Source organism: Ictidomys tridecemlineatus, chromosome 7 (assembly GCF_052094955.1).
Source record: "Ictidomys tridecemlineatus isolate mIctTri1 chromosome 7, mIctTri1.hap1, whole genome shotgun sequence".
In the NCBI taxonomy this organism is placed as follows: domain Eukaryota; kingdom Metazoa; phylum Chordata; class Mammalia; order Rodentia; family Sciuridae; genus Ictidomys; species Ictidomys tridecemlineatus.
The window spans coordinates 171,369,951-171,375,950 of record NC_135483.1 but is presented as its reverse complement, the minus strand read 5'-3'; positions in this window follow the sequence as shown (position 1 = coordinate 171,375,950).

Here is a 6,000-nt window from a genome sequence, read left to right as displayed (position 1 = left end):
ATCAAAAAAATTTGAAGCCTACCTTCAGTTTTCTAGTTTCAATTTGACCCCTCTATCCATCAGTGACCCTGTAGGAATATGTATAGTTATGTCATATTTGAACACTTCTTTTTTTTTTAACTATACCTCATATTCATTTGATCTTTTCCTCTTTGTGTTCATTTACTTGATTGTCTTTGTTTATTATCTATTATCTCAAGTTCTTGGGGGTGCTAATTCTCTCCCTCCCTCTTTCCTAACTTCCTCAATGTATCACTTCCTCTGTAATTTTCAATTGTAAGCATATCTTTAGAAGGTCCATCTACCTTGAGTTATAAGGGTTTCCAAAATTTTTTGTTTACATCTTAACTGGAGCTCTCGTGGATTCCATACCACCCAGGACCCATTTTTATGTTGATTTTTAGGCTTGTGTTCTCATACCATGTGAGCAGTACAAATTCAGATTTTTTTTTTTTTTGTACTAGGAATTGAACTCAGGGGCACTTTAACACTGATCCCCATCCCTATCCCCTTTTTATATTTTATTTAGAGGCAGGGTCTCACTGAGTTGCTTAGCACCTCACTTTTGCTGAGGCTCGCTTTGAACTCGGGATACTCCTGGCTCAGCCTCCAGAGCTGCTGGGATTACAGGCTTGCGCCACCACCTTGGTTAAATTCAGACCTTCTACCTTCACTTGAGCTCCATTTCTTTGAGCTCCCTCCACAAAGGGCACATGCTTCCTTTAGGCCACGGGTGTGGTAGTCTAGTGCTCTTTTCACACAGGGACCAGCACCGAAGCAGAGGTCCTGATTCCAGCTCCCTAACTCAGTGGGGAGCCCTCAGTGACTGACCTTCATCCTTGAAGGAATGCTAAAATGCTACTTGGAGGCCATCAGGACCTGTTTGAGAAGGTTACCCCCAGGCTTCTTTAGTATCATCCCTTATACATATTGCTCTACTTTTGAGTTTTATCTTTTCTTTTGGTGCCTAGACATTTCTTTTTTTAAAGGCTTTGTGTGTGTGTGTGTGTGTGGTGTGTTTTTAATGTTGTTGTATTTGATCCAGAAATTTTGTTGTTTGCAGTGGGCGGAATTCTAGGGGACCCCTGAATTTGGGAGTGGAAAGGCTTACCTCATCTGGACTCAAGGAATGTTTTAGACAAGACCATCTCAGACTGCAGCTGGTGGAACTATCCATTTTGAGGGATTCCACAAGAGATTAGTCATTAACAACGGAGCATCTACATGTTCAAAATTTTTACTTTTTCAAATAAATTCATGGCTCTTCCGACATGACACCAATTCTTTATTCTGCTGAAATTATCTCAGGATGTCATCTTTTGCATGTGTTGAGATGGGCACCAAAGCTAAGAAGTTAGGCTGCACTGTATTCATGATCCTCTTAGGCACCCTCTGAAGACACCCTTAACCTTCAAACATTAAATATCAATTATTAAAAAGCAAACATTGTGCTTCATAATCACAAGGAGAAAACTAGATTTCTTTCTGCATCTTTCCCAGGATTATCCCCATGATATATACTGAAGTGTAGTTTCACTCAAATGAGACATCATTGGTGAAATACATGTTATTGCTGCCCCATTACCATAGAAAGAAATGAGTTGGGCTTCTTCCCTCATCACACTTTCAGTCCTGACCCTGCAAAAAGACTCAACAGAGCAAAAATGAAGCCTACTTTAATGGGGTGTCCCTAACCTTGTGCCTCTTCTCCAAACAGCTACTTTTTTTTTTTTTTCTTTTTGGTAGCAGGGATTGAACTCAAGGGCACTTTACCACTGATCTACATCCCTAGCCCATATATATATGTATATATATATATGTATATTTGTAGGTGGACACAATACCTTTATTCCATTTTTTTTTAATGTGGTGCTGAGAATCAAACCCATTGCCTCACACATGTTAGCTAAGCACTTTACCACTAAGCCACAACCCCAGCCCACTCCCCAGTCCTTTTTTAATATTTTATTTATATTTTATTTAGGGACAGGTCCTTAGGGACTCGATAAGTTGCTGAGGCGGGCTTTGAGCTCATGTTCCTCCTGTCTCAGCCTCCTGAGATGCTGGGATTACAAGCCCGCACCACCAGGCCCAGGCCATCAGCCACTCTGGCTCTGGAGGTCTCCAGTGTTTCTGCCCATTTTGTCCTTATTGTTGGTTAAAAAAATAATAATAATCAGGGGTTAGATACAAATAAGCACAACCCAGGAGGTAATTGAGTGGTAGTTCTGATTTTTATCTACAGAACTTAAGTGAGTTTTCTTTGATTACATTAAACCTAAAAGAGTAATTTTTTAACCTAAATTTTTTTTTTCCTGCAGAGAACATTACCAAATTTTCATAAGCTCTTGTTGTCACCTGTCACCTCAGTGTCTTTAGGAAAAGTCCTCTAAGGAAAGGAGAGGGAGTTCTAACTCCTTTTATTTCACGGCAGAAGCTGCTCAGTGATGACATCAGGGCTAGAGGCCCCTAAGCCATGGCACCCGCAGCCTGTCCACTAGGTGAACCTGGGACAGTGAGGCAAGCACTGTTCTGAAACCTTCCTTAACTCAACCCTCCCTTTTGCAGCCATGATCTTGATTTTGCAATTCTCTCGACACGTTCTTTCTCTCAGCTCCAAAGATGGGCCTAACCTTCTCATTCTAATTTCTCTACGTGTCCGTTCCAGCACTACTAGAATTCTCACACACGTCTTACCACCATAAATCATGCTCCTGTTGTTTCTAAAATGAACCTACATGAGCTTTCACATGATCCCACTGCACATTTATCTCTGCCTGTGTTGACCATTGGCCACAATCTCCAAAGCTATAACTGATAAACCAGTGTGATTCATGCAGGAATGGTTGGAATGACTGTGACAAATCTTTGGAAAGACAAACATTACTTTGTACCTCACTTGTGATGGGAAAATAGTCTAACATGCAAAAGGCAGCTGAATTTATTAGGTTGATGTAGTAATACTGTAATTCCTAATATATGGGATTTTCTCACCATCTGATAACAGCTATATTGCATGTAAGCCCTTGTCATTTATTGCTTTCTAGGACTATAAAAACAGGAAAAAAAAAAACCAACATGTTTTGCCTACACTGGATGACTTGAATTTGTGTTTTATTTAACCAGAAATGTGCCCTCTAACCATGGCACTTCAGTTTATGGTCCGTCATAGTTGGTTTGACAGAAAATTTTAAAAAAACATGATTAAAGGGAGCTCAGGAAATTGAGCTACTTCCCAAAATTAGAGTTTCTGATTTGGTTATCTATTTTAGGCCCAAATTCTGCTTGAGTTTTTATTTTTGTTCTATGACTTGATGAAACTTATACAAATTAAGTCAAAAGGGCAAACTAGGTGATTTTAAAAGGTGAAAGTCTATTCATATTGCTTTGCTTCGGCCCTCACGAGAGGATCTGCCCAGGATTACACCCAGATGCACGAGAACTAGAAGCAGAGGCAGACAAGAGAGTATAAAGATGGAAGTACCTCTGTTGGCAAAAGAAAACAGAGAGGAAAGAGGCTTGGTCCTCAGCTCTGCCACCATCCTGCCCACAGAAACAGTGGCATAGTATTCTCTCAAAGAGAACAGAAGAGAAAGGATGTACGAGTAATGTCACTGAAGGGTGGCTGGCATGTACTATGGGGACAATCTACAACAGACTAAAATGAAGAGTAACTGAAACTGGCAGTTTCAGGGGGGAAAAAAAGATATATATTTTGCTACACTTAAAAGATATATTACACCTGATTTTAAATTCCTCTCCCCAACTTTTTTTTTTTTTTTACTTGTCAATGGAACTTTATTTATTTATATGCGCTGTTGAGGATGGAACCCAGTGCCTCATACAAGCTAGGCAAGCACTCTACCTCTGAGCCACAAACCCAGCCCATTTTAAAAATCACAAGACTGAAGCAGAAACTATGGCTATTGTGAAAATAGGTGAGAAATCTGGAAGTTAGCACTTACAGGTTCTTATTCAGGAATCTCATTTAAATTCCTGAGAGAAGAGAAAGGAGATCAAGGGAGGGTGGAAGTAAAGGAGGGCAGTGAGGGGTGATGAACGTGTGTTATATGTATGTACAAATATGCCATGATGAAAGAAACAAAAAATCCCAAGTACACCATGTGAGAGATGAGAGAGTTTTTTCAGACAGAAGCTGAAAAACGATGAAGAGATAAAAACGTGCAACACGGAACACCCTCAAGTGGTGTTTCTTCTAGCATTGGAACCTTTTTAAATCTCACAATTTCAAGGTAGTCCTCAAAAAAAAAATTTATTTTCCATTTAACAACTGATGAAGAGGTTTCAACTTCCCACACTTGTCATTTCTTCACATAAAAACCATTCTACTTCAGGGAGAATATTTTTTTAAAAAACCTGAGAAGTTATCTTCTTCCTCTTCCTTTTTCTCTGCATGCTCTTTCCCTCCTTTCTCTCCTCTTCCTGAACGAGTTGGTTCTAAAGCCATTGGGTGGGACGAGTGAGGCTTGTGCCTGTGGTGGGTGAGGTGGGGGTTTGGTTCTGTAAAGCCCCAGGGTGGGGTGCAGGAGTCTGAAGGGCAACCTAGCTCAAGCCTCAGGGCCCCAGTGGAGGCCATCCTCATGGAAAGACTGACATGGACTGAGAAGGGAGAGAATGACCAGATGCTATGGTCTGAACATGTCCCCCAACCGTGTTAGAAATTTAATCCTAATTCATATATTGACGACATACTATGACTGCATGATGAATATACTGATGGATTTGGAGGTGGGCTTTGGGAAGTAATTTTAGATGGGGTCAGGAGGCTGGGGGTCCCAGCGATCACATTAGTGTTTTTATGAGACGATAAAAGAGACCTGAGCATACACACTGGTTCCATCTCACCTGGTGATGTCCTCTGCCATGTTGTAATACAGCAAGAAGGCCCTCGCCTGACACCAGCACTTTAACATTGAGCTTCCCAGTCTCCAGAATGGTAAGAAATAAATTTCTTTATAAATTACCAGACTTGAGTTATTCTATCATAAAAGCAGAAAACTAAGATACCGTGTGTAGGGGGAAGGAAAAAAAAACAGAAACAGCATGATGTCTGATGAAATTTGAATTTCAGATAAACAATGAATAATTTTTTTTTGTATAAATATGTTTCAAATCTCACTGCGCTACTTGTTGTTTATTTGAAATCCAAGCTTAAGTGGGCATCCTGTATTTTCCTGAGAATTCCACGAGGAGGGCATTCACATAGAGGGCGACCTGGAGTGGAGTGCTGAGTTGAGGTGGCTGAGGAAGGCATCTGGGAGGCAGGCAGAGGTGACCCCTATGGGGAGGAGCACGAGCAGAAAAGCCAACGCCTGAGCACAGGAGATGGCTTGCAGGGGTGTGAGATTTCCGGAGTGCAAACTTGGTGGCCTAAAACAACAGAAATGTGTTCTCTCTGAGCTCTGGAGGGCGGAAGTCTGAAATCAAGTTACCTGGAAGCCTGAAATCAAGTTATCTGCAGGTTGTGCTTGCTACCTCTGAAGTCTCCAGGGGAGAATTCATCCCATCTTCTGGTGGCTCCAGGCATCCCCTGGGTTGTGGCGGTAGATTTTCAGTTTCTGCTTCTGTTGTTGCATAATCTTCTCCTTTCTCTGTGTGTCTCTTTATAAGGGCACTTGTCATTGGATTTAGGATCAGCCTGGATAATCCAGGATGATCATTTCCATCTCAAGATCCTTAATTTAATCCGGTAAAGTCCAGCAGCATCACTCTGGGTAGCGTCACTCTGCCTACCAATCCTTTCTTTGCACCTGAATTTCTTCAACCCCAGGTGTTGCCCAATCTGGCTGGAGCCCCTCCCCCGCCCAGTGTAAATTGTCTTGGGTGGTTTACTCACACCTCTGCACCTCTGCACGTCTAGCACCACCTCCTCCAGTCCAGCTTCTGCTCATTCTGCAACTCCCAGTTCCTTTGGGAGTTCCTGAGTCTCCCCAGGCTGGTGGCCCCCAGAGACCACCTCCTGAATCCCAGCACGAACAT